Source organism: Salvia miltiorrhiza, chromosome 4, assembly GCF_028751815.1.
Source record: "Salvia miltiorrhiza cultivar Shanhuang (shh) chromosome 4, IMPLAD_Smil_shh, whole genome shotgun sequence".
NCBI lineage: Eukaryota > Viridiplantae > Streptophyta > Magnoliopsida > Lamiales > Lamiaceae > Salvia > Salvia miltiorrhiza.
In genome coordinates, this window is record NC_080390.1 from 13188391 (window position 1) to 13200374 (window position 11984).

Sequence of the window (11984 nt, forward strand, 5' to 3'; positions counted from 1 at the left end):
ATAGAATGTTTGGTATTATTATTTATTTGTACGCAAATTATTTATTATTTACCGCTCGATGGAGAGTGCATGTAGTCGGCCCCTCTTGGATGCTTGACCCAAGCCCTCATGATCATGTTGTGCTATGCCAATTTCATGAGTGAGCTGGTCGGTCAACTCCTTTTGGCGAGCTAGATTCGGTTACCCCATCATTTACCGCTTTATTAAAATTGTAATTAAATGTCCGATTGTTTAGCCGCACGTATTTGTAGACTGGTTCTAAACCACCAGCGTGCTGAGCCAAACTTTCCGACTTTAATATTAAAAATATTGCTACTTAAATAAGTTATCTATATTATTATTATTATTATTATTATTATTATTATTATTATTATTATTATTATTACCCCATTCTTTCCCGCTTCTTAAATCCAACCCCTAGTCACGTTTCGGCATTCGTGCCTTCCTTTGGGAATTGGGGCGTGACACTGCAAGATGCAAGGCTCCGGCTCTTCGCACATGCAGAATCTTTGAGGTAATGGAAAGTGGGATGAGCTCAATTATCCCGTTTGAGAAGAAGACTCCATCGCTTAGACCTCAGATTTTGAACCGAGAAGAAATGGGAGAAGACTCTCGATGCGTGCTTTGAACTGAGAAGAAATTGGAGAAGAGATGAGGAGATTTCTTTGAACCGAGAAGAAATTGGAGAGATGAGGAGATTTGAAGCCATAAATCGATATATATTGAACCCAAGATTTGATTTTGTTAAAATTTGAATGAAACGATGATGTTTTAATATAACTTGGGACGACATCGTTTAATTAGCGGCCACCACTTGCCACATCAACTTCACGGGATTCCACATAAGCATTCACTTGGCCGGAAAAACACCGGGGATGCCAATTGCAATAAATTGAAAGGTCGTTCAATTTCTTGCTACAATTAAAAAGTTTGTCAAAAAATCGAAATTTAGTATAAAGTGAGGTGTTTTCATGCAATTTGCCCTACATATATATATATATATATATGTGTGTGTGTGTGTGTGTGTGTGTGTGTTGTCATAATAAATTGAATTAAGTAGTGCTTATAAATTATCAAACTAAATTTTTATTTTCCATACAAATTTCAAAGTGTAACGTGGTAATTATTGAATTATTGATTTAATTTAATTTTGCTATCAATCATAATTTCAACGAATTATTGTTTACATGCTAGCCACTAGCGTGAAATATATATGTTGTCGTCATAATAAATTGAATTAAGTAGTGCTTATAAATTATCAAACCTCCATCAAATTTTTATTTTCCATACAAATTTCAAAGTGTAACGTGATAATTGAATTATTGATTTAATTTAATTTTGCTATCAATCATAATTTTAACAAATTATTGTTTACATGCTAGCCAAACAAGTAGCTAGCGTGAAATAATCATTCTTACGTAGCAATCAATTGACAGAACGATGTCGTTTCTTGTGAAACAACGTCAATTATTCGACTTGTCATGTCAGCAGTAAATTTAGTCGGAATTTTAATTGGTAGTAAAATCATTTTAATCAATAATTTTGTAATTACAAAGCAAAACTTAGAAATTTATATGTAAAATCAAATATTTATAAAAAGTTTGAATAATTTATATTGATCATTACCCTTATTAAATTTACCTGCTCGTATTTTAGCTATTTATAGTCACGTCAAATTCAAAACATCAAATCAACGTCTGTTCCAGTTAAATTTTAATATCAAGACAAGAGTACTGTAGATAATAAATTTTACTATATTAGGTTGATTATTATTATTGCAGTCTGGAGCAAAAAAATTGGCCCTCACCACAGTTTTTGAAGAGGCTGACTTCTATCTATAACGTACACAAAAAATCATGCAGCTAAATTTACCAACTTTTGAAATATCTCATAACTGGAGACTTTTCTCACTGAAATTCATTCAATTTTTTTACAACATTTAATTTCTTATATATATAGTATATTTTTTCTTTAGTAGGGTTATCCCCACTATGGCTGCTTTAATCATACATTCTGTCGTGGAGATGCTTGCAGCACATACTTACACCGTTACACGTGTGTGGATGCTATATGGACCCTAAAGTTCTTGCAATTTTTGTCTCACTGTTATTTATTAGTTTGTGAGATTTTTGTCTCAGTGGAAAAAATTAATACCAAGATAATTTTGAAGAGACAAATTAAATTTATATCTATATTATCGTGTAGTGCGTGTCTACTAATTATTTACGACTTTTGATTGAAATTAGTCAAACTGGGTAAAATCAAAGTGTAAATCTATTTAGATCAAAATTGATCCTGATGAACGAGGATAAAATAATCATATTATTAAAAGTAAAAATATATTTTATTTTAAATACCTCTATTAAAAGCTTCCCTATATATATAAATATATATATTAAATCAAGTTCAGAATTTGAATTACATATATTTTAATATTATTTAAATAACTAAACATATTTTTAAAAATGGAATGAAAATTTATATTTTAATTAAAATAAATTACCATAAAAAAAACTATCCATTTTGATGATGACTTTTAAATTTTTCAAAATTTTTATTGAAAATACAAACATTTAATTAATTTTTTATTCCCAATATATAATTAAATTATAGAATGAAAATGTATAAAGGGTAAAAAAAAATTATGTTAAAACTAACTATTTATTACATTTAACCCGAATTAAATTGATCCAAATAGCATCACCCAAAATCAAAATAGTAAAAGAAAAGGGCAAGGAAATGTACCTCTCCCATAATTACAACAATATTAATTAGTTTTAGTAGAATTTAATTAATTACTGATTGACAGGAAATTGTATTATAATTATATGACGTGGAATTAATTAAATAAAAATTGTAAACGGTGGAATTAATAATATTATTTATATATATGGTCTTCGTCGGCGAGCCGTAAGGGGGTGAGCAATGTGTTTTGTCGTTTTATGAAAAGAACACAAATGAAAACAGATTAAATTATCAGTAGTCAAAACGAAGATTTTTCTTTTTCAGACACGACACAATGCGTAGATTCTGGGTTTGGCCCTTAATTAAATTATGTTTGTCTCCTCCTTTCTCTCTCTCTTTCTCAATTTAATTATAAACAGTTATAAACTATAATAAAATGGGTGCAGATTGGAGAGATATATACAGCAGCATGCCTTAGAAATTAAAATGGCTCCCAACTCTGCATGATATATTAGTAGATAATTAACTACCAAAATAAGCGTGGTTTGGGTTATTTTATAGGAGTAGGTGAAATTTGTGTTATAGTATTTATATTGTATGCGTGTTGAACGTGTTAGAAAAAGGGCACAATACTACATAAGTCTGCGCACACGAATGTGCTACCAAACAACATATAGAGAGCTTCTCCCATGTGCTCTCATGTACAACTGGAGCTACCATTCGTTATATATATATATAAGTTGGGTGTCGTAAAAATTATATTTTATTATGATAAATAATATTGCACCGACGTGTAAAGTTATTGTATTCGTGTGAAAATAGTTATACTAAAAAAATTAGATAAAAATGAATTTTTTCTCCCTCTAAGATTTGAAACCAGATGCACTACCTACCGTAGATCTTCATGATCGAAGGACTGAGAATACTTCTTCATTCTAATTTTAAATGAAAAATTCTCATTTGAACATCTTCCTATATATGAAATTGTTGATTATCATGGAAAAAAACATCAAATTTTATCTTGAGAAGTGATTAACATGTAAAGTTACTGCATTTCTCGTGAAATTAACTACACTCGTGGAACAAAAATGAAATTTTCAAGCTCCCCGGACCCCGATTAATTTCACAGCGAATACAGTAACTTTAAAATATGCAATTTTGTTCTTAACCATTATGCATTTTATGTGTTCAACGTTAAACACTAAAAATGCGTTTATATCATTCTTATCATTAAAAATTCCTTTAAAATTTAGAAACCAAATGCGAAAAACTTCAACTTTATTTTAAAAGGGTAATTGCCTGTAAATCCATAATGTTTTCCAAAAATTGGTTATTGCACCAGATTTAAAAAATCGACTTCTAAATCTATAATGTTTAATTTTTGTCTAAAATTAGTCCGGTGATCGATTTTTTCTTACACCGGAACCGAATATGACACGGTGGCAGCAAGAATTGACACAGTGGCAATTGAAATTGACACCTAAGCATATTTTTGACATGTGAAAAAAAAGGAAAATACTCTGCCCCCCATCGTCTACTTCCCCCTTCCCCCCACCCCCAAACCTGAATTCCCCGCCGGCACCGCCCCCTGCCGCCACCATCACCGGCGCCACACACGCACACGACCACACACACCACACGCCGGCGCCGCCCCCTGCCCTCCCTTCCAACACAGCCATGGGATCGCGAGAAAGTAGAAAAGAGAAGAGGTCGTTGCTAGCCGGGGATCAGTTGACGTCGACGGCGGTCCCCTCTAGATCGTGCTCGTGGATCGCGAGGAATATTGTCAAGGAGAGGAATGGGAAGAGGCCGTTGTTGGCTGAGGATCAGTTGAGCATCACCATGAGAGATGGCGTTTGCTTCGTCGGAGATGTCGAATTTATCGACAATTCGAGCTGGATCCACAACAGGAAGTTTCGGCTGGCAGTGAGGGTGGTGGCCGCCCAAGCTCAGTCGCAGGCGAGGGTGGTGGTGGCGGCAGGGGGCGACGCCGACGGTGGTAGCGGCAACGGGTGGGGGAAGGGGAATTAGGGTTTGAGGGTGGGGGAAGGGGGAATTTTTGTATTTTTTTTTTAATTCAATATGTTAAAAAAAATCAAGTATCATTTCTAGCGCCACTGTGTCATTTCCGATGCCCACGTAAATAATGGACCGATCACCGAATAAATTTGAGACGAAAATGATGAATTTAAAAGGCAAATTTTCAGATCAAATGCAATAACCAATTTCTGAAACGCTATGAATTTACATACAATTATCCTATTTTAAATAAGAACATCATATAAGATTGAATATTATACATATAATGCGTGTGTACGGTAGCGAATAAATTTGATTTTTTTATATATCTATATATTGAACAAAGAAGCAGTTAATTTTTTTTTTTTTTTTTGGAGATACAAAGTAGCACTTAAGTTAAAGGCAAGGTTACTGTGAAAGTGGTGGTTCAAAGCGATGAGATCTTGTACGTTGTGTCATTAGATTTTTGTGGGGTTGGCGATGCCGACAATTCAACTAATTAAATGTTTTTTCGCCTCGCCAAAAAAGAATTTATGAATTTAGAAATGCAAGAGACGAATCTACAACCACCATCAATATAAAGTCAATCCCAAATCCACGTAAATCCGTGGCTTTTATTTCACAAAATATATGGTGGGTTTGATGTGAGCTTTTATTTCACAAAATATATGGTGGGTATGATATATTCACATCAAATCAGTAAATGCAGTGTGACATTTATCAAAACACTCTAATCAAAATGAGACTAAATCTCTCTCCCTACTATTAATTTCTATTCCATTCGTATTCAGGTAATGGAATTATATGATTATATCAATGACTTATTCACTCGAGATTTAAAAAAAAATAGTGTCTTTGAATTATCATGTACATAATTAATGACATATAAAAAAAATTAAGTGAACTTATACAACAACTTTGACTACACTGTCATATTGCCATGTTGGATTTTGGAACAATGAATGTGCCCACCGAAGAAATAATGCTAGCTGGTAATTAATTTCTTAAAAAATATATTGAATCGTTTACCAATCAAAACTATTTAATTTTGCATATACCTCGAAATAGGGAAGGGATCAAGTTGGACCTATTATTTCTATAGTATCGTATATCAATGCATTTTTGTGTATACAATCATTTGTAATTGTATAAATAATTATGCATATTTCAGTAATGTATTTTCAAATTAATGCACTTATGCATTTTTTAATTTTTATATGTACGTATTTTTTTTTTTTTTGTTTATTACTCTCTCTGTCGACGCAAGAACTTTGTAGGAGGGAGTGACACGGATTTTAAGAAAAATATTGTTGAGTGTATTGAGAATGGAGAAAATGTTGTTGAGAGCATTGAAAATATATGGTGAAAATGTGTTTTAATTAATATTGAGAGTTGTGAAAATGTGAAAAGTAAGGATAAATGAGATATTTATAAGTGGTGGGTATAGTCGAAAAATAGATAAGAAGTTCTTTTCATTGACGGATGTAGTAATATGCAATTTTGTGGTAAATATTACTCCCTCCGTCCCCAAAATAAGTTCCTCTTTGGAGACGGCACGGGTTTTAAGGAAAAGTGGTAAAGTGTATTGATAGCAGAGAAAAATATATTATAATTAGTATTGAGAATGGTGAAAATGTGAAAAAATGTTATAATTAGTATTGGAAGTGGTGAAAAAGTGAAAAGTAAGAATAAATAAAGTATTATTAGTGGTGGGGTAGTTGTCCAAAAATAGAAAGAAAGAAAGATGAACTTATTTGGGAAACGTCCCAAAAAGGAAAAAGATGAACTTATTTTAGGGACGGAGTGAGTATGCACTTTTAAGATAATTATGATATTATCTTAGGACTGAGAAAATATATACTAAAAACTTTGTATATATATATATATATATATATATATATATATATGTCATACCGTATTAGAAAATATTGTAAAATATTAAACTTAGGTTTAAACTTTACTGTGTACTGAAAACTTTGTTGTTGGGAACTTAATGAAATATCCTAATCCTAGTTTTGATGATACCAAAATCAATAGGTTTCACTTGTAAAAGACTAGAACTGTTCGAACTCAAGTGTTAGAGTTCTTTTTCTAGTTTAGTTGTTGTTCTGCTGACTGTAGACTGAAGAACGAAGGACTAAAGACTGAAGATGCCGACTAATGTAACGATTAAGGCATAGTCAAATACTGATATTTGACTTATCAGTCGAAGGATCAGTTTTGACTGATTACTTAATGTGCGCCACGTGGATTCAGCGGACTGATACTAAATTCAAGCATCAGTTAAACATTCTTCCTCGGACTAAACCTCTAGAGTTCAAAGGAAGCCACGCACTCCAGAAGTACAGCCGCATTAAATGCAGAGATTTCAGGATCGTCCTTTCTCTACAGAGGCCATTCCTTTTGGTGATTACCTTTTCAGAGATGTCTGACTCATCCAAAAACACCTAGCGGATGGACTCGAATTTACACGAGGTCGTCCTAGGGTGGTAAGGTGACTCAAGTCGTCTCTCAAGGAAGACTTAGCAGGGCTTCAATTGTGCTACTCACAAGTACAGAAATAAAACCTAAACACTCTAATCGGAAAGTTGGGTCTGGCACTATCTCGCACTCTAATCACCAAAACATAAACGGAAGAAAGCAATAAATATTAACTAATGCAGTAGACATGTAATAACTAAGGACATAGAGATTAAACATTAAGGCAATCAACTAGGGTTTCAATCTAGTACTCTAAACCAAACGATCATAAACTCATGAACATCAACGATTAATTACTACCTAGGCAAGAAACTAAATCAAGCATCCAATTCAAACTTAAGAAAACTTCAAGACCATTAAAAAGATTATTAAACATCCACCAATAAGATATTCTGAAAGCAACAATAATAAACCAACGATTCTAACAATTTAAACGAGATCAAACGTCATCAATCACAAAACATAACATTCACCATCATCACAATCATCAAAGCATTAACTAAGAATTCAAATAAAACCAACGATTCAATTAACTAAGGAAAATGGAGAAGTTCTTACACAACGTAACGATCCAATGAAAAGTAATCCGATGAAGTGATAGTATGAATCACAAACAATCCGATGAATCCGAAAGCGAAAATCAAAGTTTAGAAACTCTAAAAATAATGGGAAATACTGGAAAATCGCCCTAGAGGCTCTGCTGATCGGGAGCCCCTAGAAAAACCCTAAAAATGGGTTTTTATACGAAAATCCGTAACTGCCGGATTTGAACAGGCACGGCGGCGGCCGTGAGACGGCGGCGCCGTGGGACGGCGCCGCCGTGATGGCCTTTCGCAGACTCTCCAAAAAATTGCACGGCTCGCGCCGTGGGGCTGCGGCGCCGTCTAGACGGCGGCCGCCGTGGGACGGCGGCGCCGTATACGGCGGCGGCCGTGGGACGGCGGCGGCCGTGAGCTTTTCCTCTGAAACTGCTCCAAACGAAGCCAACACGCACGGTAACTCCTAATTCCTGCATACGACAGTAACATACCCAAAAGATCATCGAGCACGTGAAATAGAAGGCACAAGTCATGAAAACACGCTCGAAAGCACAGCAGAACATACGCAAAAACTGCCCAAATACGAGGTAAACAACCCCCCCACACTTAAATCCTTGCTTGTCCTCAAGCAACAAACACAAAATCAAAAGAAAACCCACAAGCGATTCTTCTCACCAATCAAGCTCAAACCAATTCAAGCCCTTCAAGAAATCAATGTCCCCCAAACAAGTGTTCAAAGCTAAGATTTAAAAGTGCAACAACGAGGTGATACAACTCGATCCGATCAGACCCAATTCTCCGCTAAGGGTGAATTTCCTAATGCAATTTCCTTTACAATCATGTCTCATTCCTTTTTCATAATCTTTCATTTCACTTCCCTCTTTTTTTTTTTGGGGTCATGTTATTTTTGCTCATAAAAGATGGGCCATAATTCACGAGATTGCACTTTTGGAGGTGATCCAAAATGTTCTCGTGTGGTTTCCCATGCTCATAATGACAACATTAGAGGAGCAGAGACCCAAACTATCAGAACTCAACAACCAACCAGACAATTCAAAACAGAGACAGATATTAGGAATTGCACTGAAAACACTCCCCTTAGCATCTACCGGACAAATCACGTCAAGAGTTGCTCATCAGGGTGTTGCACCAAAACCTTAAACTAATTGCACTTCATTGGGGACAAATCAATCAAAAAGAACGAGGACAACAATCCAAACAGACACAATCCAGAATCGCCAATGAGCCACCATCAATCATGTGATGCACTTAAGAACAGGCAAGAAAACAAGAGAAGGGGACCATTTGCCCCAAAACAAGCAAAACAGGGCATCACAACCAAGCATGCAACGCAAAGATAAGGCATCATAAAAAAAAAAACTGCATGCGGCACAACAAACAACGCAACCAAGGCAGAACCATAAAACCCCCAAAACTCATAAAACACGCCCCTCCCCCACAGAGAAAAACATGCACTGTCCTCAGGGCACAAAAAGTGAAAGTTTAAGGACATCCCTGGGTAGTAGTGCAGCCAACACGGCGACGGCGGTAGAGAGTGCGACGACCACAACCTGTAAAACGAGCAACCAGAAAAACCCACAAAAGAAGACAGCAGAAAAAAAAAAAAAAAAAAAAAAAAAAAAAAAAAAAAGAAAACAAAGTAAAAGGAAAGAAAACAAAAATGTACAAAGGTGGGTAAAAGGGTTGCTCAATTGGGGCCCCGAGGGGGGCCCGGGGGAGGGTGCCAGAACTGGTCCTGGTTCTGCAACGAGAAGGCGGCCCACTGTCTCTCTAAGTCGGCGAGGTAGTAGTTGGTGTCGGTTAGTCCGTGGTTGGCGTCAGTGAGGCCCTGGTTGTATTCGCCAAACCGAGCATCAAAAGACGACACCTGTTCACGCAGACGCGTGACCTCTCCGCCAATGGTGTTCATCTGACCGTAGACGTCGCCCAACTGCGCATGCATGGGCGTCACATAACCACCAAGATGGTCCAGATGACCAGATATGTCGTCGATCCTAGCATAGAGGCCGCCCACCGAGTCCTCCACTGAATCAAAACGGGAGGAGACCTCCTGGCGGAACTGGCCAAAAGACTCGTCAAAATGGGCCTGGAACTGCTGAAATGCATCGGAGGGGCCCGCCTCAGGCTCATAAACGAAAGCAGGTGGTGGCGCAGGTTCGTCGTACTCCTCCTCATCATTGTCCTCCTCATTGTCGTCATTGACCTGGCGCGCCGAAGATGACGTGCCCTCGCCCCGTTGGAGTTGCTGCAAAATGGAACGGACGTTGTGGCGTTTGGACTGTGGAATGATGGTGAGGTCTTTGGCCAGAAAAGTCTTGAGCTCAGAGTGATCAATCGTCCTTGTCTCAGCGGCGCTTAGGTGGGCGGGAACCCGGTTCGGCGGGAAGAGGCCGAAATGGAGGGCCAGGGCGGTGGAGATGGGGCTCAGAGAAGGCTTGAAACCCCCATACCGGGCCATGCTGTGCAGCTGGTTCCAAATGATAGTCGTGGCGTCAATCTTCTTCTTCCGCTTTGCACACCATAGCATGTATAATTCAGTCTCATTGACTTTGTTGGCTTGCTCCTTGCCCAGAATGCAGAATGACAGGAATTTGTGGAGCACGCCAATGTCGGCGTCAATGAGTTGGTTGCTCGGGGCACCTTGGCCGGTCCAAGTGGGCAGTCCAGTCAGTTCTTTCCAAGCCTTAGCCGGCACCCACGTATCGGGGAAACCCTTCAATCGCTTCGGGTGAAACCCAAAGGCGTCACTCATAATCTGGTAGGTGACGACGCATGGCGTATTGAGCATGCGGCAATGGAGCTGGGACTTGTCTGCGGTCATATTGAGTGTGCAAAGGAACTCCAAGTGCATTGGAAGCAAACCCGGCGGCGTGGTTTGGGAAAACTTGTAGAGTCCCAAACTCTTCAAATGTGCCGTGACGGCTTGGTCGAGTTGCGCCCTTCGGAGCAGGTGCCAATCAAGACATCGAGGCTGATTCACCTTCTTGCCTTTAAGGGCCTTCCATCGAGTGCCCTCCCAGTCTTCAAAAATAGCAAACGGGGCATTATAGATATGCCGTATGTCCTTCGGTGGCGAGGGAGGGCGGGGAATCGGCGAGGCCGGCTGCCGGCTAGAAGAGGCCGGCTGGCGGCTGGAAGAGACCGGCTGGCGGCTGGAAGATGCCGGCTGGCGGCTAGGAGAGGCCTGAGGGCTAGGCGGGGCCTCATCTTCGCTTTCGTCGACGACGAGGGGGCGGCGGCGTTTGTAGGTGGTGAGAGGTGCCATGGGAAGAGCCGGAAGTAGACGGCGGCGGCTGTGCTGACGGCGGGGGCGGTGCAGACGGCGGCGGCCGTAGAGACAGCGGTGGCTGTGGGTTACGGCGGCGGCCGTGTAGGCGGCGGCGGCCGTGGGCGGCGGAGGATGGCACTGCGGAACGGTGCAGCGTCGGCAGCTGTGGTTGTGGCTGGGAGGGGGTGGCGCTGCAGCGGCAGTTGGGAAGGAGGCCGGGAGTTGTTGAGACTGCGTAGTGGTGGTGGAGTTTGGTGGGCGGTGGTTGGCGGTGGGGAGTGTTGGTGGTGACGGCGGGTGGTGGCGTGGAAGGAGGTTGGAGGTGGTGGACGGTGGTGGTCGGATGTGGGTGGTAGAGGTGGTGGTCGGATGTGGGTGGTAGAGGTGGTGGGGCGGCGATTATGGAGAAAGGGATAGAGAGATAGGGAGGGAGGCGGGAAGGTGGGGGGGGGGTGGCAGCTAGGGTTGGGTTCTTTTAAAGGGTGGGGACGGGCCGGGCTGGGCTTAGCGGGCTGGGCTGGCCGGGCTGGGGGTGACAGCGGCCGCCGTGGGACGGCGCCGCCGTACACCCCCTTCGGGGTTTTTGTGAAAAGCGTTGGTGAGAATGGTGGCTGCGCCCGCCGTGAGGCGGCGACGCCGTGCGCGGCGGCCGCCGTGAGACGGCGCCGCCGTCCCCCCCTTTCGGTGTTTTGTGTAAATTTTGAAGAATGTGGTGACAGCAAATGGCGGCGCCCGCCGTGTGGCAGCGGCGGCCGTGCGCGGCGGCCGCCGTGAGACGGCGCCGCCGTCCCTCCCCTTCGGCTTTTTGCTGAATCCAGCCAGAATTACACTCTTTTGGCTCGGGGACAGTCCGGTAAACCTATTTCCTGCAGCACCACAAAAGAACACCAATGAAAACCCAGCTAACACCGGCAACAACAGGGACAACACCTCAAGGACTCACTCCACACAAAACAAAAAGGAAAAGAGAA